Genomic DNA, 23,968 nt, shown 5'->3' with positions numbered 1-23,968 from the left:
GTTCGTGCCACCTTGTAGTCCTAAGTCCCTGAAAAAGGTTTTCTTAAGGCAGTTGTGTTCTTGCCATCCTGACAAATAATATTCTTGAGTATAACAGATATCCAGCAGTAATGTGTGTTGGATAAACAGAAAATACTGTGGATTGTATGCACTTCTCTGAGCAGCAGGTACACTTTTTTTCCCTAACATTGATCTGTAGCACACCAGAACTGTGTTTTAATAGCTGTTGATAAATGAACCTATTTTTAAGTACTCTACCAAGATGGTGTGGTAAGGAGAGCATTTGGTGGAGAGATTTACAAGGGTTAAGATCATGTGTCCATTAAAGTGCAACCCTATCAATCAGAAATAAAGGTAAAAGGGCCCTCAAATGAAATCTATGGAAAAACACAACACAAGAAGCAGGCACTTAAATGCTACAGGCACTTCTAGAAGCAAGCATTTCATAAGACAGCTAGAGGCCAATGTCTCTGTGTTACACATATGCAATAGTGTCATCTCCATGCCCATATCCTGGGCTGGCTTATGGAAATATGAAGTTCAATAAGATAAAGTCTTCACTGGGGCTCAGTTTCCAACTGGGGAGACTTAAATCATTTTGGTTAAATATGATGACTGCCATCATGGTAGAATGGGCAATGTGTGATGTGACACATGGTACCTCATGAAGAATAAATTAAAGCACCCATTTGAAGTGGTTTTTATGATTTCATTTTCTCAGACTCCTCGGTCACTCGTTTACGCCTGAACTGGAAAGATATTTCTGGATTTTGTCTCCATATGCATTGAATCAGTGCCTATCCTTAATGTTCAGAGTTAACCCATTTTTATTACATTGCCTGTGGTTTTTGTACTTGTTGTTGTTGTTTTAATATCCTAGTTCACCTTTCCATTTAATAACCTTTCTTCCAAGCATTAAATTTCCTCTTCTAAGCTAAAATAGTGTCTTAAAGGAAAAGGATTCTCACATATGTGTGCACTTTTAGCACTAAAAGCAAAGATCATGTTAAAGTGAATGCAAAACTCTACTTTCTGGATTTGTCCTAGAGCTAGCAAAAATCCACAGTAGGAGGAGATACTCAGGCCAGTTTGGGAAATCAATGGAAAAGTGTAAAAGTGAAATTTTTAAATAATATAGCCCATCCTGAAAACTAAGGTGACTTTGTTTTTGCTCAATAATATAATGAGTTTTATTTTGAGTGATGCTGGATTTAATGGCTAAATCAATATGTGTATTTAGCGTTGGGCTTTATTTCCACACTAAGTGACAGGAGATAAGCAGCCTTGGAGTGTGTTAATTGGTTTGTGTTTAGCATTTACGCTAATCAGCAGTAGCAGAGGTGCCCTGGGCCACTTCAGCTTGGTAATGGGGTTTATCTAAACCAGGATTTGTTTACATTATTGACTGGAGTTGAATTGTTTCTGTTTCTTATACACTTGAACGTTAAGCTGGATTTGCAAGTATAACTCAAGACCTTCAGCATTAGTAAGAATTAACTCAGGTCTGGAACAAGACAAACCAAATGAGAAGCAAACAAATACCATCATGGCGTCCCTGGCAGAGGATAGCCATGAGGGGATAATAAGATCTAGGGAAGACTTTGCTGTGTGGAAAAAAAAAAAAAAAAAAAAAAAAAAAAACCCTTTAAACCAGAGATAAGAACTTGGTCTCTGACCAGGGTTTCTCAACTCTGACACTATTACCATTTGGGGCTGGATAATTATTCATTGTGGAGGCTGTCCTGTCCATTGTAGGATATTTAGAAGCATCCATGGCCAGATCATAGTAGCATCCCCTGCTCCCAACTGTGACAAACAAGCAAGTCTCCAGACATCCCCAAATGTCTCTTTAGGGGAAAATCACAACCAGTTGAGAATCACTGTGTTAAATGAGGCTCAAGTACAGTTTTGTTTGGTGCATGCAGAGGTTGTTTTTCATTTTGTTTGTTTGTTGGCTTTTTTTTAAGGAAAAGTCACAACTAGTTGAGAATCACTGGGTTAAATGAGGCTCAAGTTGCCGGGAGTGGTGGCTCACGCCTGTAATCCCAGTAGTTTGGGAGGCTGAGGTGTGTGGATCACCTGAGGTCAGGAGTTCAAGACCAGCCTGGATAACATGGCAAAACCCCATCTCTACTAAAAATACAAAAATTAGCCAGGCATGGTGGTGCACACCTGTAGTCCCAGCTACTTGGGAGGCTGGGGCAGGAGAATCGCTTGAACCCAGGAGGTGGAGGTTGCAATGAGGCGAGATCGCACCATTGCACTCCAGCCTGGGTGACAGAGTGAGACTCGGAGGCTCAAATACAGTTTTGTTTGGTATTTGCAGAGATTGTTTTTCAGTTTGTTTGTTTGTTGGATTTTTTTAAGGTGAGAGTGTAAACTGCCCAAAGGGTTCATTTTGCCTGCTGCCTGGATAGAGCCAATTTATCAAGACAGGGGAGCTGCAATAGAGAATGAGTTTAACTCACACAGAGCCAGCTGAGTGAGAGGCCAGAGTTTTGCTATTACTCAAATAAGCCTCCCTGAAAATGTAGGGGCTAGGATTTTTCAAGGATGGTTTGGCAGGCAAGGAAATGGGTGTTGCTAGTTGGTTGGGCATTCAATCATAGAGGTGTAGAAAATGATCCTTGGTGCACCATTGGTGGTCAGAGACACAATAACCTGAAAAGACATCTCAAAAAGCCAATTTTAGGCTCTACAATAGTGATTTCATCTACAGGGGTAATTGGAGAAGCTGCAAATCTTGTGAGCTCCAGAATAATGACTGGTAATTATTTATATCTATACCTTGGCAGAATACAGGCTCCTCTCATCCTCCTAACCTGGAAGTCTTTTGCTAACTTTACAGACATGGTTCAGTTTTGGGGAAGGGCTATTATCATTTAAACTATAAATTAAATTTTTCCCAAAATTAGCTTGGCCCAAGCCCAGAAATGCCTAAGGGCAGCTTGGAGGTTAAAGGCACGATGAGGGTTGGTTAGATCAGATCTCTGTCACTGTCATCATTTTCTCACTGTTATAATTTTTGCAAAGGCGGTTTCAAGAGCATTTTAATAGCTTGGAGATTTTATATGCTATGTGGATTTGGGGATTCTCTTGAAATATTGGGAGATCTGACAAATATGTCCTCACTGACACATGACAGTTACCATTAGGAGCTAATTAGTAGTTGCACCTTTACAGAAAGGCACATAACTCTTCAGGTCTCCTTGATCTTCACCTCTCTTTATTTTTTCTCAGTTGGCTTTCTCCATCAACCCTGCACAGGCTTCTGGAGGTATCTGCTTTTAGAACTCCTGCTTTAAATTTTGCAAATTAGGAAGCTTACCCCTTAGCACCAGGAAGGCAAAAGAGGATTCAGGATCATACGGAAATGGTCTTGGGTCTTGGCTGCACCGGTTACCAACTTTGTAACAGCCCTGTGCCTCAGTTTCGTTATTCACTTGTGAAATGGGAATGTTAACGTCTGCATTTCAGGGAAGTTAGGGGATTAAAAGGAACACTATCTGAAAGTGTCCTGGAATTCAATACATATTGCTGCCCCCTCCTGTTTGTTTCACATCCACCTTCATCCTCAGCTTCCGTTCAGTTCCCTGCTGACAAAGTGCACAGGCTCACAAGATGAGGCCATTTCCTCCCTTCCTGATTTGTGCTTTTAGGCAATGAAGACAGAAGCCTTCACTCATCAGATGCCATTGTCCTTCAGGAGACATTATGCTCTGTTTTCATGAACCATGAGTAGAAATGGGGGCTTATGAGGCAATATCAAGGAAAGCTGCTTCACCATCCAGCCTTTCTTCCTCCGCCCACCCCCTATCCCCCTACAATCCAAGGACATAAACTTCTGGGGCCCAAGGCAGTTAGACACATGGCCACTGTTTTTTTTTTTTTTTTTTAAAGCAGGAATTCAGTACATGCAGCCATAGATTCCGGGTCATCTGGCATGTATTAAGCACCCACTAGGTTCTAGTATAAGAGAGCCAAAGATCACCTCCTATTCCCCTTTAGCTCTTAGTGAGCTCTTTGGCTGGATCCAGAAACCAAACAGACATCAGGCAGATTAACAAGAGAAAGGCATATCTATTATATTAGCTGTACATGTACACAGGACTCTTCAAAAGAGAATGAAGTCCAAAGTGGCCAAAGCAAGATGCTTTTATACTTTTTAGACAAAGAATGAAAAATTTGAGAAGAAATGACAGGACAAAGGAGATCTGGCTAGGAATAATAAATTTTTAGGGGAGTCACTTGGAGATATATTGTGGGGTGTAAAACAGGTAGAAGATAAGGCCTACTTCATTATGTCTGTTTATTCAGGTCCACTGCGGCCACCCATTCCTAGTCTCTGGTGATGAAGGCTGTTTTTTCACCCTGACACAGGAAGGGTGCCCCTCCCAGAGGGATATTTATAACTTGCCACATGCAGGAAGATATAGGTAAGCCAGCACTTTTTGAAACTACAACTTCTCCAATGTTTTCAACTTGAAATAATCAAGATACCAATCCAGGGTCAGGCACGTTGGCTCATGCCTGTAATCCCAGCACTTTGGGAGGCCAAGGCGGGTGGATCACTTGAGGTCAGGAGTTCAAGACCAGCCTGACCAACATGGTGAAAGCCTGTCTCTACTAAAAATACAAAAATCAGCCAGGTGTGGTGGTGTATGCCTGTAATCCCAGCTACTTGGGAGGCTGAGGCACGAGAATCGCTTGAACCCAGGAGGCGGAGGCTGCAGTGATCTAAGATCACATCACTATACTCCAGCCTGGGTGACAGAGTGAGACCATGTCTCTAGGGGGAAAAAAAAAAAAAAACCCCAAGATACAATAGAGCATATTTTTGGATGGCACGTCTTCACTCCTTCACTGGTCAGTTTCAGAGTCTAAGTCATTTCACATTTACCATCTTAGTTAGCAGCACCCATGCCTAGCCTGCTGGTGCTTCCATCCTGCTGGAGGTCAGAGAAACTAGGGAAGTTCCAAGCTAGTCTCATCAGAGCGACCCAGGCCTTCATTAAGTTCCTTAAACCCACTGGGTTATTGTCATGGGGTCTTAGCACATGTTGTTTCTTTGGCCTTACATGTTCTTCTTTCCTTCCCCAAACCTTTTGCCTAATTAATATTTCTCTTTCTTTACTTTCTGCTCTATCAGGAATTCCTCAGGGAGGTCTTCTCTGATCTCTGATCACATGATTCCTTCAGTTAATTTCATTACATCAGGTTCCTCATCTCAAAGCATTTGTCACTGTTAGAAATTTAAATGTATGTCTTTCTTTAATAAATATTTGTCTTTCCCAATAGACTCTGCCTTCTATGAAGTCAAGGACCATATCTGATTTTACTCGTTGTTCTATCCCTAGCCTCTAGCGTTGCTCCTGAAACATATTGACGGCTCAGTAAATATTTGTGAAGTGAGTGAGTTAATGGGTGCATGTTGGTTTTTGTATCAGTCAGGATAGGCTAGGCTTTGCTGCAGTATGATCCTCAAATACCAGTGACTTAACGCAGTAAAGAGGCACTGCCTATCCATGCTTCCTGCCCACAGCAGTAAACTCGAGCCTCTGTCACAATTTACTTGGGTGTGCAGGTGGATGCAAGCTCTGCCATCTGGAAAGTTGCATGGAGAATTGTGGTCAAACGAAGGAAAATGGCCAGTTGTACACAAGCTCTTACAGTCTTACATCCAGAAATAACCTATTTTATTAGCTAAAGCAGTTCACTTGCCCTCACCTAACCTCAATGGAGCTGGGAAGTACAATAATCCTATGTTGCAGGAGAACTGCAGATGTGGCTTAACACTCATTCCACTGTCTTAGCTCTAGGACCTGAATGAACTGTGGTCACTGACCTTAGGGAATCAACTCTGTAAAGTCAGCTTTTCATTGTAGCCTAAGTTTTCCTAGCAACACGGGCCACATCTCCTTTATTGTTAGGGACCAGATTATCATTCATTTATTCAACTCACGTTTTAAGAATCTGTGTTCTGGGCCAGGTCTAAGTCTAAGCAATAAGGATCCAAAGATGAGTAACAGGTCTTTAAGAGGTCTATAGACTAGGATGGGTGTGGGTTTTCAATGTTTCCGTAGTCTAAGTGGCATTAAAATGTGAGAATGTGGCCGGGCGCGGTGACTCACGCCTGTAATCCCAGCACTGTGGGAGGCTGAGGAGGGTAGATCACCTGAGGTCAGAAGTTTGAGACCAGCCTGGCCAACATGGCAAAACCCCGTCTCTACTGAAAATACAAAAATTAGCTGGGTACACTGGCGTGCTCCTGTAATCCCAGCTCCTGGTGAGGCTGAGGTAGGAGAATGGCTTGAACCCTGGAGGCAGAGCTTGCAGTGAGCCGAAATCACGCCACTGTACTCTAGCCTGGGAGACAGAGTGAGACTCCATCTCAACCAAAAAAAAAAAAAGTGAAAATGTAATTTTTAAATACGTTTTTGTTTGTTAAGGTAGGGATTTTAAATTGAGGTTTATGGAAACCTGGGAACCTATGCATATATTATTGGTTGTCCATAATTTTCAAGTCAGAGAAATACTGGTCTAGAGGGATATTTACCTGGAATCAAATAAATGCAAAGTTACCAAATTGATAACTTTGCAAAGAGATGTTCTGCATAGCGCTTAGAGAATCATCAAGAGAAAATAACTAATACTGCTTGTGGCAACTCAAAGAAGGCTTCACAGAGGAGGCTATGTCTCAATTGAGCATTGAAGAATAAGGGAAAATTATTGAGATAACTTATTAGAAAAGAAAGTCTGTTTTAAAGCTAATGGCTTGATTTCAAATCTGGGATTTACTATCTTATATGAAACAATTATCTTAATTTCTCTCAGCCTCAGTTTTCTCTTCTCTAAAATGGGAATGACAATAGTTTCTCTCTCCTAAGGGTAGTTTTGAGGAATAAATAAATGAGCTAATGTATGAGAGTGCTCAGCACAGCACTCTGCCTATACCTCAAGCGCAGCTATTGTTAATAACTCGGGAAGGAAAACAAGTCCAAGTCTGGATAGTAGCACTGCACTTACATAAACCCAGGACACAGCTTGGCATGGTTAGGAAACTGGACTAGAGAGAGGATTGCAAATTCAAGTTCCTCCAGGGCCAAGCTGGTGAGATAAATACGTGAAACTAGAGAATAAAGATGGATGGAGATTATGGCAAAATTGGAACACTCAGATATTACTTAAAAGCATTCAATTTTGGCCGGGCATGGTGGCTCACACCTGTAATCCCAGCACTTTGGGAGGCTGAGGCAGGCAGATCACCTGAGGTCAGGCGTTCGAGACCAGCCTGGCCAACATGGTGAAACCCCATCTCTACTGAAAAGACAAAAATTAGCCAGGCAGGAGGCGGAAGTTGCAGTGAGCTGAGATTGTGCCACTGCACGCCAGCCTGGGAGACAGAGCAATACTCTGTCTCAAAAAAAAAAAAAAAAAAAAGCGTTCAATTTTAACTGCTTAAAATACATGACCATGTACAATAAAACACAATCTCAGGCTGCATTTGGTTGGTGAGCTGCCAGTGACAATGTCATAACAGGTATATGTTTGTGTGTGTGTGTGAGAGAGAAAGGTGTGTGTGTGTGTGCGTGTGTGTGTAGGAAGTAGGGTTAGAATGAAGACACTGTTGTGGCTATAACAGAAAGAGAAAAGACATCCCTGTTTCACTAATCTGTTAGGAATACTAGGAAGGATATATGAGGTTGAGATCTATGACATAGAAATGAGGATATGAAGTCTACGGATTGTAGGCTTGCCTTCCTAAGTATTACCCAAGCCAAGATTAATGAAAGCCAGGTTAGGGCCAAATGGCCTTTACAGTTTCTGGAAAAGATTGAAAGGGCTATAAAGTTGGGGAACAAAATGGATTCTATACCTGAATAATCAATTAATGCCCCTTTAATGATTGTGAAGGCAGTATGCACAAATTCCAAATCTATCTCAAGAATTAACCAACCAGGCAACAGGGCCCCGTGCCTCAGTAGATAAGTCAGCAGGGTGTGGTTTGCAGGCGATCCTGTTTTACGATAAAACGAGGAGACAGTGATCCATGTTTAATCTCCACACATGTGGCATATGGGAAAAGGGCTCAACAGAGCTTCCTGTCAAAGTGTATGAGCTTGAGGGTCCGAGAAAGGGGAAATTATATGCAACAATACAAAAAAGAAAGGGAAGGTTTGCTCCTCAATCAGCCAAATATTCTGACAAAGAGGAAAGATTGAGAGAGTAAAATCAAGATTTAGGCAGCTGAGAAGACCCGATCAGTAGAGACTCTGGAACTGAAGATTTCCTGAACTTTGTGTGTAATACTGCTTCTGTAGCTTTTGTTTCTCAGAAGACACTAATATTTTTCCATTGTTTATGAAAATGTCCAGATACATCAGCAATAATCTTTACACACCACAACCTCTGCTGACATATCCCTCTTGGGGAGATGAGCTGAAGACAGGTGAGAGAGTTAAATGGTGTTTCAAGGCTTGAAATAGTGTGTTATAATTGTGCTGTTGTCTCTACCCCCACATTCCAGAATGTATAGAAGCTGGGCCACATTCTTCATATTCTCAGTGCCTGTTTAGGGGCCAGGAACTTGACAGGTGTTTGATAAATGCTCATTGAATAAATAGGTTTATTAAATAAGAAATTCACAGTAAAAGTTCAATTGTATTTTGAGAGGTCAGAAAAAGGAGACTGAACAATGAGCTGGAGCCATTATTGTTAAAACATGTGGCCAAGCGTAGTGGCTCATGCCTGTAATCCCAGCACTTTGGGAGGCCAAGGCGGGCAGATCACGAGGTCAAGAGATTGAGACCATCCTGGCCAATATGGTGAAACCCTGTCTCTACTAAAAATACAAAAATTAGCCAGGTGTGGTGGCTCACGCCTGTAATCCCAGCTACTCGGGAGGCTGAAGCAGGAGAATCGCTTGAACCCAAGAGGCAAGAGGTTGCAATGAGCCGAGATCGTGCCACTGCACTCTAGCCTGGTGACAGAGCAAGATTCTGTCAAAATAAACAAACAAAAAAACCAAAAAACCAAAGCTCACAAAAAAAATGTGGTGTGGCAGAGTAGTTAGGGATAAGGTGCTCAAAAAACAACTGCCCAGTACCATTCCTGGTTTTACCACTTAAGAGCTGTGTGAATTTGAGCAATTTACTTAATGCCTTTGCCTTAATTTCCTCATCTATAAAAATGGCGAAGACAACATTATCTAGCTCAAGAGGTTGTTATGAGGAGCAAATAAAGCAATTAATATAAAATATATGATCAGCACACATAGAATTCCACCGTTATTACTCCTAGGGATGTTTTCCAAAAACACTCAACATGCATTTATACAGATTCACCCAATAGATGCTTCAATTTTTATTTTAGTACCAGTGACTAAGCTCATCAATTTCATAGGCTGCATTTCATTTAATCCTGGATGACCATTTTTTAAATATTTCAAATACGTCGAACGTGTTCTCACCTCAGTGCCTTCGCCTAAATGCTTCCTTCTCAGAGAGATATTCTCAAACTACACTGTTAAAAAGCGCCCACTCCAGCTGGGCGCGGTGGCTCACGCCTGTAATCCCAGCACTTTGGGAGGCTAAGGTGGGCAGATCACGAGGTCAGGAGATCGAGACCATCCTGGCCAACATAGTGAAACCATCGTTACTAAAACTACAAAAAAATTAGCTGGGTGTGGTGACGCACCTGTAGTCCCAGATACTCGGGTGGCTGAGGCAAGAGAATCTCTTGAACCCGGGAGGCAGAGGTTGCAGTAAGCTGAGATGGCACCACCACATTCCAGCCTGGAGACAGAAAGCAACTCTGTCTTAAATAAATAAATAAATAAATAAAACAAAAATAAAAAAATTTTAAAAAGCACGCACTCCTACCACTCCTACTCTCCCTTTCTCTTCCGCTATTCTGCTTTATTTTCCTTTGTGGCACTTCTCATCTGAAATAATATGAAATAGTGGCATGATTGTTTTCTGTCTATCCTACTAGTACGTAAACTCTATGAGGGCAGGGACCTCATCTCGTTCACTGTTGTATCCTTGGGGCTAAATCAGTGCCTGACACGTTGTGGGCATTCCATGAATATTTAACAAATGAAGCAATGAACATTCTATCATCACCATTTTACTTAATTTATTTTTAAATTTTTAACTTTTATTTTAGGTTCAGGGTACATGTGCAGGTTTGTTATATAGGTAAATTCAGTGTTGGGGGTTTGGTGTTCAAATTATTTCGTCACCCAGGTTATAAGCATAGTACCCTATAGGTGGTTTCTCATTTCACACCCTCCTCCCACTCTCCATCCTCACATAGGTCCTGGTGTCTATTGCTCCCTTCTTTGTGTCCCCATGTATTCAGTATTTCACTCCCACTTATTAGCGAGAGCATGCTGTATTTCATTTTCTGCACCTATGTTAGTTCACCTAGGATAATGGCCTTCAGCTCCATTCATGTGGCTGTAAGGAACATGATCTTTTTTATGACTGTATAGTATTCCATGGTGTATATGTATCCTATTTTCTTCATCCAGTCCATCACTGATGGGTATTTAAGTGGATTCCATGTCTTTGCTATTGTATCATCACCATTTTACATGTGGGGATAGCAAGTCTCAAAAGACTGAAGAGACTTGACCACAATAATATACAAGCAAAAGGAGTTGAATTAGGATTTGAACTCATGATGGAGAGGTCCAGAGCTCTTTCCACCACACCTTTGTGGTGAAATATTTAGAGACTTCTTCTGGCCAATATGGTGAATTAGAGCTAATCGAATACAGACCTTTTGCACAAGGAGCTGTGGCAAATTGCTGAAGAAAAGGTTTTAAAGGCAGAATTAATGAAATTGATAGTAAAAATAGATGACCTTGTTAGACTCGTATTTGGAGTTAGCCAAGCTAGAGGTTAAGAATGTAGTTTTTTAGGCTGCCAAGTCGACCTAAGACTTCTGACACCAGCTACAAGTTTGGGGGCCCTCAACCCCATCCTCATTTCAGATCAGCTGGCTACAAATTTGGGAGCTCCCAAGGTCACCCTCAGGTGCAGTACCAGAGGGACTTGCAAAACTCAGGAAAGAGTAATACTTACAATTATGTTTGATTATAGTGAAATGATACATACTACAACCAACCAAGGAAGAAATGCAGAGGCAGAATCTGGTGGGTGATGGGGGTCCCAAATGCAGAGCTTCTGTCATTTTTAGAGATGTCTTATCCTCCCAGCATCAATATATGCCAATATGTGTGCATTATTGCCAATCCGGGAAGCTCACCCAAGTCTCTATGTCCGAGTTTTTATTGGGACTTTTATTGGGGTCAATAACTTAAGCATGACTGAATGAATTAATGCCCACATGGCTGAACTCAAATTCTGGTTTTCCTTTCCTCCCTAGAGGTTAGGCTAACATGAGAATCAAAGCTCCAGCCCTCTGATTGCATGGTTGGTCTTTGTGGCATGGCCAATTCCCACCTTGAACCATCTCGTTAAGATAAACTATCAAGTGTCATGTAGGGTCCCAGCGCAAATTCCTATCATTCAGGAAATTCTAAGGATCTAGGTGTTACTTCTCAGGAGCCAGAGTAAAAGTTAGGCCTCTCTTCTTTAGAGGCCAAATTCCTTACTTCACAAGATATCTCTCCAATTTGGGGGGATTTAAATTAAAGTCGTACTTTTTAACTAGGAGTGATTTGACTCCCACCCAGAGGCATTTATCAAAGTGTAGAGACATTTTTGGTTGTCACAGCTTGGGGTGGGGTGTGCTACTGAAATCTAGTGGATGACATCAGAGATGCTGCTAGATATTATACAGTGCACAAGGCAGCCTCCTTCCTCCAACAACAAAGAGATAGCTGCCTCAAAATATCAGTACTGGTGAGGCTGAAAAACCCTGTGTTAGAGTAAATCCAAAAATCAGCATAGACATGTATGGCTTGCATAGATCAGAATATATGCAGATGAATTTTATCCTCTTGCATTCTGTTTTGTTCCTGTAAACTAAGTGTGCTCTGATGAGGCTGTTCTTATGGATAAACTATCCAAGAATCTGTTTATAAATGTGGTTGTCACACCAGGCTCCAAATATCTAATGTTGTCCACCCTGACACACTCTAGGCCAGAGTAACTCATAGGTATAAAAGTACTACTGTTGTATACTCAGTTATTTTAGAAGCTACATGAACAAGGCATTAAGTAACACTGAATCATATAATAAAGAAGCTTTACACATGTTACTTCTCTTTCTGTCTGATTATACCAAGGAGAATGTTTCCATTTGGCTAATATAGCTTTAATACCTCTCTATCATTAGCATACCATCCTCTTTTTTATAAAGGGAAAGTGAGTATCAGACTTAGACCCTTCACCCACAACAATATCTGTATTAAATTTTTAAAAATGTGTTTTGCTTCTGTTTCTGACATAATTTGTACTTACCATCAGTTTATGGCAGTGGTTCCAGTGATCTCTTTATGGAAGATACAGCAAGTCTCCTTATTCAAATAATTTTTCTCAGGGAGTATATGCTCTACTTTAAATGATAACTTTTTATATAAAAATCATTCAATTTAAAGAAGATATTAAGTGAGTGTTATAGAAATGTCTAGTGCTCACCCATATTGGGTTCTTTCCTTCCTTCTGGGCACTCAAGAGAACTGTATTTCTCGTATTCCTTAGAGTTAGACAGAACTTGACATTATTCCTGGCTGAAAGGCTGCAGGCAAGAAAAAGCCCATATGACCTCCCAGCTATTTATTATTATTCAGCCACAGTCAATCAAGAAGTTGTGTGTTAAGATAATTGCTTCCCATTCTGGTAGAGTTTCCTTAAGGGACTATATACAGCAGAGCCTCCTGCCAACCAAGAGTGGACATGTGGCACAAACAATAAACAAACACTTGCATTCAGCAACTGACACTTCTGGACTAATTTGTTATCCCAGAGTAATCTAACCTTCTTTGTAACAAGAAATTAGTACCAGGAGTGGGATGATTTTATAACAAAATCCTAAAACATTTAGCATTCACTTAGCAGGATAGGTGAGGAGAAAGGAAACTTCTACTAAAGGCTATGAACGTGGTGATCTCTGTTTAGCAAATGCTTGATAAAACTGTCCTTTGCGATAACTTTGGAGGCAGGCCACATGTCTGATTAACTTGTAGCTCTAGGGGAAAAGTTGGAAAATGCGACATTAGGAGTGTGTGTTGGTTGATATTGGCTGCATGTGGCAATACATTACATGAAAGCAATGAGCTAGGAAAAAATTGGCCAGTTTGCAGTCAGAAATGAAAGAAAATAGAGAGCTTCCAGAAATTGTTTGCATAGTGATAGAACGAGAGATATCTAGATCTGGCAAAAAAATGAAACATTCATGGTAGCACTGTACCAAAGCAGCACTTTCTAATGAGGATTTACTGTTAAATGAAAATCTTCCTGCATCAGGAAGATATTTCTTCAATATCAGTCATTAATGTGTTCATGGAGTTCATCTTGAATCAGAATTATGGGATCTTCAAGAGGGAAAAAGTCCTCAAGGGACTGATTTTGCAGTCCCCTGATGAACAGGGATAGAAGGTAGGGTTAGGATGTTTAGCCATGAAGATCTGAGAGGGAATAGCCTGGAACAAATTTGGAAGGAGAGGCAGACCCCACAAATGGTACCAATGGGAGATTTGGGACAGCCAGAGTTATGACAAGGACTGTCTATGCAGGGCAGAGAGGAACTTCCAACATGAATTTTCATAATTCAGGTAACAGCAACAGATTCAGGTAGAATCTGTTTCATTAGGAAGGATTATAGGTGAGTTGGATGCATGGGTCAAAGAGATAAACCAAGATGGCCCGTTGCACATGTCTCCAGTAGAGAGCTGATTATCACACTGCATCCCATTTTTGTACTCACTTGTACAACCACTCTAGTTTGGATATCACTTGAAAGCAGGGCTACTGCCTTTTTATCTCTGTGTGGCCAGTTCCCAGCACAGGACCTCATCCAGCATAGTGGGGCTGCGTTATAGTTCCAAAGATGGATAACTAAATGAGTGGAAGTGAATGAAAGAAGTATAAATTGACCAAGTGGCAGAGTCAGGGACCAGGGTTTGTATCTTGTCAACAGAAAGGGGAGTTGTGGCGGGGGGGTAGGATGGGTCGGAACTAACAGTAAGAAACCAGGAGACTGGTTGTGGGAATTCAGAGGACTTTCATTCATTCTTCCATTTTTTTTCAGTCATTCAACGAACGTTTTTTCTCAGCACTTACTGTGTACCAGACATTGTCCTACATTCTGGGGCTATCGCGATGAGCCAAAGAGACATCATGGTTGCCCTCATAGCACTTGCAGCCTAGAAGACTTTATTTTACACGTGAGAAAACTGAATCACAGAGAGGCTATGAGATTTTTCTATGGCAACAGAGTCAAATATCGACAAAGTCAGGAAAGGAGAACATATCCTGACTCCCGACTTTTGAGCATTTAACATTACACCAAGGATCACAAGCAGTGATCCTGGAGCCAAATTGGGTCCTCACAACATTGTGTTTGCCTTACAGTATTTCAAAAATTGGGAAACCACAAACATCAACTTTAGTTTCTGAAAATCACCAGAAGATCTGGCAACCCAAGCCTCCTCATGGAAAAAAAAAATCACTACCAAACAAACAATACAAATTGGCTGAAGCTAAGTAGCAGGCAGTGGTTTAGTTTCAATACAGTCACTCTGTTCTTGATCACCTTTCAGCTGGCCCAGCTCATTTGTTTTTGTTACCTGCCTGGCTCCTGCCACTATGTGACTTTGCAGTCCCTGCTCTACACTCTGTTACCTTTAATTTCCTCATCTTAATGCTGAGGATTCTTTAAGCCTTCTAACAGAGGATGAAAAACATCATATTCCCATCCTGCAAGTGGATGCTGTTGGTTACTCATCTTTTCTCTCTCATCTGTTACCCCCGCATCCACCCCCTCAATCAATTCCTGCTTCCAAACAGTGATATAAATGTCCAGGGGTCCAGTGGGGTTCATGCATCCCTGCAACCCCAAACCCCAAGTAGCAGCATTGACTTATAAGGAAGGGCACCATCATTTAGTATTTTCATGTCCCAATCATTCTGGTCTCTAAGTTCATTCATTATGTATGCAAAAATGGTAATATGCTGGTATTTTAATGCTCTTAAGCATACAATATTCTTATTAATCCAAGTGCCTTTTTTACATCTGTAATTGAATGGTTTACTTTATTATTGCTTTATGGTAACGACTCTGCATTTTCATTTTTCTATAGGGCGCCTAATTTTAACAGGAGGGCAATCAGAATAAGAAGGGCTGGCTGTACTAATTGCCTTCATTATAAGAACAGCTAGCATTCTGGCAACAGAGTGATGGGGACTGGCACTGGATTGAAAACACACAGGGAGGGCGGCGGGTCCCTCTGGCTTCTGGGATCTAGAATGCTGCTTCTTATCAAAACAGATCCCAGATCTGCACAGTGTGACCTCTTTCCCCCAGTGGTGATGGTTTGAACATTAACATGGATCGAGGGCTATTTATATCAGTTTGTATATTTAATCAGTTTTTTTGCAATTTTCAGCGAGATGTGAACTCTATCCCTGTCCAAGGCGTTTGGTTCAAATCAGCTGAGACAGAGAATAATCAAGATTTATGATTCTCATTCTGACTCGCATCACACAGCCACCGCAACTGCTACTTGCCAGCTGCCTACCCCATCCCCAGCCTGACTGACACCCACTTCACTTTCTCTCCAGCGAGTGATTTAATGTCCATCTTGAAAACTGTCAAAACACTTCTGGTGCTCCAGATAACAGCTGTGTGGTTTCTGTGCTTCCCCTAAACACCGCCCCCCACCAAATACACTGGGCTCCCACCCGTCTTGCCTTCCAAAGGATTTGCATGTCTAAAGCCCAGGGCATGCAGAGCTCCTGGAAAAAGGTGCCAAGCCCAGAGAACACAATGGCAGTCACCTTTGACAGTTGGCAGTGGGAACAAAGAGATGACTTGAGTCAAACTGGGATAATTTTATATTGCTTGATCTTGGCCTTAGTGGAAGGTAAATGTGCAAAAAGGAGAGTGTCTAGGGCCACAGCTCTTGCATCTGTTTAAAGAAGTGCTGCTGTCTATTGGGGCACCAGAATTATAGATATACGAAGAGCCATTAGTACATTGTGTCTTCCCTACCTAAGCAAAAATCAGTGTCCTAAGACAGAGAAAAAGCTCTGACCATTCCCACAGCCAAACTAGCGATGATCAGAAAGAGCAGGGCTGTGACAGCCCGAGGACTGAGGCTTTGCATTTCTAAGAACTTGAACCTGCATCAGAATCATCTGCGGGGCTTCACAAACACAGTTTTTTTAGAACTGCATGTCGAAGGCACCCCAGGTGATGCTGGTGCTGCTGCTCTAGAAAACACACTTCGGGAACCTCTCATGTCATGATTAAGAGCTTTGCTACTCTCAAGGTGTGGTTCATGCACCAGCAACATCAGCATCACCTGGGAGATTGTTGGAAATGGATCTCAAGCCTCATCCCAGACCTTCTAAACCAGAATCTGCCTTCAAATAGATCTTTAGGTGATCCGTGTGCAAATTCAAGTGTGAGAAGCCCGGGCTGAGAACACAAACTCCGGGACCCACATTACTGAGGTTCAAACCCAATCTCTACATGTATTAGTTTTGCCAATTTTGGTGAATTAATGATCTATGCCTCAGTTTCCATATATGTAAAATGGGGATGGTTGGTAAGAATGGTTCTTGCCTCATAAAGGAATAGATGTGCTCATGCATATAAAGCCCTTTCCACAGTTCCTGTTATGCTGTAAGTACTTCTTAAATGTGATTGTTAATATTTGAACATTTGGAGCTTTGAAACATCAAAATAGCCCCAAGTGAGGTACTGATCACTGCAAACACATATATGGTGAATTTAATTTTAGTAGAGTTGCACCGTAGTCAGCTATAGGCCAAATTTGTCTGGCAGATTTATTTTATGTGTTGATTTTAAAAAAGGAGTGTGTTGTCAACTTTTATATGTGGGTAATTTTACATACATATCTGATTTTCATCTTCCTTTGAAAAGTTAAAAGATCTGTCCACACTGGACCTGCATCCCTGTGCAGGAGTGATCAGCCTGCATCATTAGATGGATGAGATGGGATAGACATTCTTTCCTGTTGACTTCTGTCCTCCCCATTCTCTATTATCTTACACTCAACCCACTTTACTCATTTGTGTTACCCATCTGGCCATTGTAGATATTTGAGGTAGCAATTGCTGCATCCTATTATGTAGTTTCACTGAAAAAGATAAGATGTGGTAACTCATGAATGCAACAGAGACCCACAGAGATGTAAGGCTATACGGATGCCCAGCCGCGTACGAGTCTCACACATCAGACATGCAGCCCCTTCCCATACAAACACAACCTCTAAGCACTTCCAATCTAAGTTCTATTATTATTATTATTATTATTATTGAGATGGAGTCTAGCTCTGTCGCCAGGCTGGAGTGCAGTGGTGCGATCTCAGCTCAATGCAACTTCCGCCTCCCAGGTTCAAGTGATTCTCCTGCCTCAGCCTCCTGAGTAGCTGGGATTACAGGCACGCGCCGCCACGCCCAGCTAATTTTTGTGTTTTTAGTAGAGACAGGGTTTCACCATGTTGGCCAAGCTGGTATTGATCTCCTGACCTCGTGATCTGCCCACCTTGGCTTCCCAAAGTGCTGGGATTACAGGTGTGAGCCACCACGCCCAGGCTACAATTACTATTTTTTTAGGGACAGGGCCTTGCTACATCACGCAGGCTGGAGTGCAATGGTACTTTCTTAGCCCACTGCAGCCTTGAACATCTGGGCTCCGGTGATCTTCCTGCCTCAGCCTCCCAAGTAGCTGGGACTACAGGCACATGTCACCATGCCTGGCTAGCTTTTTAAAATTATTTTTTATAGATATGGTGTCTCACTGTCTTGCCCAGGCTGATGTCAAACTCCTGACCTCAAGCTATCCTCCTGCCTCGACCTCCCAAAGTATTAGGATTCTATGCATTAACCATGGCAACCAGCTAAGTTCTCTTCTCAGAGAAATTGTAAATACCTTTTGGGTGAATCTCAGTGGAAATCAAGAAATCTAAATCTAAAATGTTAGTGGTGGGTGATTTGTATTGGCTCACTCTTCATCTACAATTACATAGTGGACACTTACTGAAAATTGGGGGAGGGGACATGTTCATAATCCCGTGCTCTAAATCAAGGGCCCACAGACTTTTTCTATAAGAGCAGATAGCAAACATTTTAAACTTTGTGGTCCAGAAGGCCACTTGCTCTACCTTTGTAGCATGAAAGCAGTCTCAGACTATATGGAAATGGAGGAGTGTGTCTGTATTTACAGACTGTACAGACAGGCAGCAGGTCAAAATCTGGCTTGTGGATGCCAGTCAATTCAAAGGTCTGCTTTTTGCGCAGAATTTTCTTCCTTTTTTTTTTTGTCTTGTTAGAGAGAGAGTCTTGCTATGTTGCCCAGGCTGGTCTCAAACTCCTAGGCTACTCAAGTAATCCTCCTGCCTTGGCCTCCCCATGTGCTAAGATTACGCCATATCTGGCCTACAGTGCTTTTTATTCTGTGAAAACACTGTTTTAACAACTTTAATAACTGTATGTTTAGTAGAGACGGGGTTTCATCATGTTGGTCAGGCTTAGCCGGGTGTGGTGGCGCATGCCTATAATCCCAGCTACTGGGGAGGCTGAGGCAGGAGAATCTCTTGAATCCAGGAGGCAGAGGATGTGGTGAGCCAAGATCGCGCCACTGCACTCCAGCTGGGGAAACAAGAGCGAAACTCCATCTCAAAAAAAAAAAAAAAAAAACCCAACCGTATTCACTTCAATGTACATACCATTTGCTATTTCTTTTTTTTTTTTTCCTTACCTCACTGGATTTCTTAAGCATTTTTTCATGTTTTTAAAGCATCGTAATGATTTTCTTTGTTAATGGCTGCAGATTATGTCATCTTGATGCATCATTTGTACCACTTACTTTCCCATAAAACTATTTTTATCTTTAGGGTATATTTATGGTGACTATATATACATAAATATATATTTTTTATATATATATATTTCTGCCTCAAACATTGGCACAACTGCTCTGATAAGAAGAAGGTTATTCAAATAGATAGAAGAATAGAGTTAAAGCAATTTTTTACTATCTTAATTTTTTTTTTAAAGACAGGGTCTCACTTTGTCACCCAGGCTGGAGTGTAATGGTGCGATCATAGTTCACTGCAATCTCAAATTCCTGAGCTCAAATGATCCTCCCATCTCTACCTCCCAAGTAGCAAGGACTACAGGCACACACCACCAGGCCTGGCCAATTATTTTATTTTATTTTTTTGTAGAGATGGGGCCTTGTTATGTTGGCCAGGCTGGTCTCCAACTCCCGGCCTCAAGTTATCCTCCTGCCTCGGCCTCCTAATGTGCTGGGATTATAGACATGAGCCATCATACCTGGCCAAAAATCTAATGTGCAAAAAGGAGCTCTCCTACCCAGTCTTTATCTCTGATTTTCTGGTTGATATAGCAGAGTGGAGTAGAATGCACATAAGGTTTGCTGCAAGACAGAGATGAGTTTGCACCCTGGCTTGTCACTTATAAGTTGTGTGACCTCAAGAATTATTGAGATTGAGTCTCAGCGTTGTCATCAGAAAATGCTTTCTCTGTGAGGTCATTCTGGGTATTAAAGACAACGTTAGTGGGTGCAGTGGCTCACACCTGTAATCCCAGCACTTTGGGAGGCTGAGGCAGGTGTATCACTTGAGATCAGGAGTTTGAGACCAGCCTGGCCAACATGTTGAAACCCTGTGTCTACCAGAAATACAAAAATTAACTGGTGTGGTGGCACACGGCTGTAATCCCAGCTACTTGGGAGGCTGAGGCAGGAGAATCTCTTGAACCCAGGAGGTGGAGGTTGCAGTGAGCAGAGATGACGCCACTGCACTCCAGCCTGGGCAACAGAGAGAGACTCCATCTCAAAAAAAAAAAAAAAAAAAAGGCAATGTCTGTAAAGCACTTAGCTCAGTGCATGGTATCCAGGACATGTCAGTAAGTGAGATCTCTGCTTATTATAATAGTTCATTGGTTATGCTGCCTCGTGGCCCAGTTTGATAATCCATCTTCCCTTTAGACCTATGGCATAAGAGTCCATGTAGGAAGAGCACCCTACGGCCACTTCGTTTACTTTTAAAACAAGTCTTAGGACTGGGCACAGTAGCTCACACTTGTAATACCATCACTTTGGGAGGCTGAGGCAGGCGGATCACCTGAGGTCAGGAGTTCGAGACCAGCCTGGCCAACATGGTGAAACCCTGTCTCTACTAAAAATACAAAAATTAGCAGGGTGTGGTGGCACACGCCTGTAATCCCAGCTACTCGGGAGGCTGAGGCAGGAGAATCATTTGAACCCAGGAAGCGGAGGCTGCAGTGAGTTGAGATCGTGCCACTGCACTCCAGCCCAGGTAGCAAGAGCAAGACTACATCTCAAAAAAAAAAAAAAAGTCTCAATTTACATAGTGCTTTATGGTTTATAGAACATTTTCAATGATCTTTAGTTAACCTTTGTGTAATTCCAGCCTTAGTCAAGTTGACAGAGCGTAAGAGCACAGGCTGTGGGTCAAGTCCAGCACCCCCATACTTGGTGAGTAAATCAAAAGCTGGATTATCTAAGTGACCTGCTAACAGTTGCATGGCCAGCAAGGCACTTGTTTGTGGAATATGACTTATCTTTATTCTGTGGATCCCATTTCATTCATAGTAGTTACTAATGGATAAAGTTCCAACTTTTGTTGTTTTTTTTTAAACTAAATTTCATCCAATCCCCTTAGACCATGTGGGTACATGTTGCTTCTATACAGATTTGCAGAGAATAAAAAATTACATTCCTAAGATACCTGTAATGTATGAGAAGCCGTGCTACTTTTTAATAAAAGGACAAATTTTCCAAGAGGAAAGGACTGTAACATCACCTGATGTTAAGATAGGGCCTAGTTAGGTTGGTGCAAAAGTAATTGCGGTTTTTGCCTTTAAACATAATGGCAAAACTCACAACTACTTTTGCCCCAATCTAATAGGTTTTGTTGATTGCCAAGTCTCCTTGGGCTTTCCATCACCTACTACCACTTCATTCTTACCCTGGGTCTCACATCTGGAATCCAACATGCTCCTCAGAACATTCGTGCTGTTCTTTTGAAGGGATATTTTATGGGATTATTCAGATCTACTGGCCACAAAACCCAGCAATCCCAGAAACTCCAGCCACTTTGTTTGAATCAGAGTTTAGGTCTCAGAAGAACTGGAACGCTGCCACTCAATGGAGTTTTTGATTGACTGGTGATGTGCCACCGGTTCTTTATTAGAGGGTAAAGAGGGGTGATGAAGTCAACTATTTGGCAAATGCTGAAGGCTAGGACGGGCTCCTACGGCCTCTGCAACATCGATTGATGTCACATCATGGGAGCACAGGCAATAACAGGGAATTCAGTTTACCAAGGAACCTCTGGAAGGCTTGAAAACAACATCCTTTTTTTTTTTTCTTTGTTTTTGTTTTAGTTTTGAGATGGAGTCTCATTCTGTCACCAGGCTGGAGTGCAGTGGTGTAATCTCAGCTCACTGCAACCTCCGCCTCCCAGGGGACTACAGGCATGTGCCACCACACCCAGCTAATTTTTGTGTTTTTAGTAGAGATGAGGTTTCACCATGTTGGCCAGGATGTTCTCAATCTCTTGACCTCATGATCCGCCCGTCTCAGCCTCCCAAAGTGTTGGGATTACAGGTGGGAGCCACCATGCCCGGTCGGAAACAACATCCTTTTTGAGAAACCTCCCTAGTTTCTCCTTTAGGTTATAACCAGGACCAATCCTTGGATTTCAAAAGCCAGTATACTAGGGCTTAGTCAGAAGGGATGCATTTGGTCACAACAGAAAGCTCTGGTGCATCAGTTTACACCATAAAAACAGTTTGTTGTTGCACCTAGGAGGAAGTTTGGAAGGTAGAGTGGCTCCAAGGTTGGGTAATTCAGTAGCTCAATGACGTCACCAATGACCTGGTTATTCCTATCTTTCTCCTTTGCTATTATCATATGTCAGTTTTCCATGCAGGCTAGCTTTGCCCCATAGTCATGAAATAGATACAGCAATATTAGGCATCACCTCCAGAATCTCCAGAAGGACAAGAATATGGAAAAACAAGATACGACATCACTTTCTGGTACCCCTTTGTATGAGAAAGGAAACCATTCCCAGAAGCTCCCCGGCTGATTTCTGCTCATGTCATTTCTCCAGAATTTGGTTATATGTCCAGCCCTGCATGAATCACTGGCAAGAGAAATGGGGTTGCCCTAATTGTTTTGGGTCAATCAGATGTATGCTGTAAGTCTGATATGAGAAATGGCACTGGTGCTCAAGCTATCAAAGAAGAAGGAGCCACCAGGACCTTCCACTGTGTAAGGCAAAGTGGAAGGGAGATGTCCTCATGGGACATTTAAATGACAAATGCTAAACCTTTTGCGTGTACATGAATCCATGGGCTAAGCATTTGGAAAATCCCATGGGACTCATGATATTCCTCTGAGGCAACGAATCTTTATTCATAAGGCAGAGCTTTCCCTGTTTCTTCAAAGTACCCCTGCTCATAAATATCTACTGCCTAAGTCCCAACTGCAGACCTTTGGACTATGAAGGAATATATATTTTACTTCTTAAAATAAAACAAAGTAAAATCTGCTTCACTTTTCAAAAACAAAGGTAAAACTCTGAACTGGGGATTACTTTGCACTGTAGCCATGCCATCAGGAAACTACAGACAGTTCCATTCATAAGAAATTTCTGTGGTTCTCATTGGCCAGTAACCATCAGGAAACTACAGACAGTTCCATTCATAAGAAATTTCTGTGGTTCTCATTGGCCAGTAGTTGAAACATGACTCAGGGAACTACTTACATTCCATCTTAAAAGCCCAGGGCGACCGCTTCCTCTTCTAAGAAGCCTTGAATGAATGAGTGAATGAGACAGGAGAAGAATTAGGTGAGAACAGCTTCCTAGGACCACTGCCAGTTATACAACTACTAACTGTTAACATTCATGAAGCACATTATGAATATGCTAGGACCATAATAATCATAGCAACTATACACAGTAGGCATTCTCTTATTAATCCTGATGTAACAGAAGAAGAAACTGAGGCTTAGGAGAGGTTTAATACTTGTTCGAGTTCACACATCTTGTGATACAAGGGGGTGGGCCTAAACTCAGTAATGGCTGACTCCGTGGTCTTAACCCTTTGCAAAACTAAGGATCTGGCTGGATTGCAGTCCATCTCCCAGGAAAGAAACAATCTGGAAAACAAAGAGTCTTCTTAAATCAGAGTAAAGATTAAAAAGAATAAGAGAGGACTGGGAGCAGGACTCATGCCTATAATCCCAGCACTTTGGGAGGCCGAGGTGGGTGGATCACCTGAGGTCAGGAGTTCGAGACCAGCCTGACCAACATGGTGAAACCCTATCTCTACTAAAAATACAAAAAGTAGTTGGGTGTAGTGGTGGGTGCCTGTAATCTCAGCTACTTGGGAGACTGAGGCAGGAGAATTGCTTGAACCTGGGAAGCAGAGGTTGCAGTGAGTCAAAATGGCACCAATGCACGCTAGCCTGGGTGACAGAGTGAGACACCGTCTCAAAAAAAAAAAAAAAAAAAACAAAACAATAAGAGAGTAAGCAAAAATGAGGTAGGTATTGTATTTTTAAACGACTTTAAAAATTGTGAAAATTAAAGATGATCATAAAGATAATAAAGATAATTTATTATCTTGTGTGGGTATGACTAGTTATCAAGAAGAGAGACTTTTTAAAACAAAACTATTTATTTTGTAGAGATGGTTTATCATTGTGTTGCTCGGGTTGGTCTCCAACTCCTGGTCTGAAGCGATCC

At 41.8% G+C, this 23,968-nt stretch overlaps 1 protein-coding gene across 1 annotated transcript in view; it reads left to right on the top strand.

The window, feature by feature from the left end:
* Positions 1–23,968, top strand: part of HS3ST4 (heparan sulfate-glucosamine 3-sulfotransferase 4) — a 441,164-nt gene that overhangs the window by 313,618 nt on the left and 103,578 nt on the right. The gene's annotated exons all lie outside the window — the stretch shown is intronic.

This window comes from Macaca thibetana, chromosome 20, assembly GCF_024542745.1.
Source record: "Macaca thibetana thibetana isolate TM-01 chromosome 20, ASM2454274v1, whole genome shotgun sequence".
Classification (NCBI taxonomy): Eukaryota; Metazoa; Chordata; class Mammalia; order Primates; family Cercopithecidae; genus Macaca; species Macaca thibetana.
This window is presented reverse-complemented; position numbering and strand designations above follow the sequence as displayed.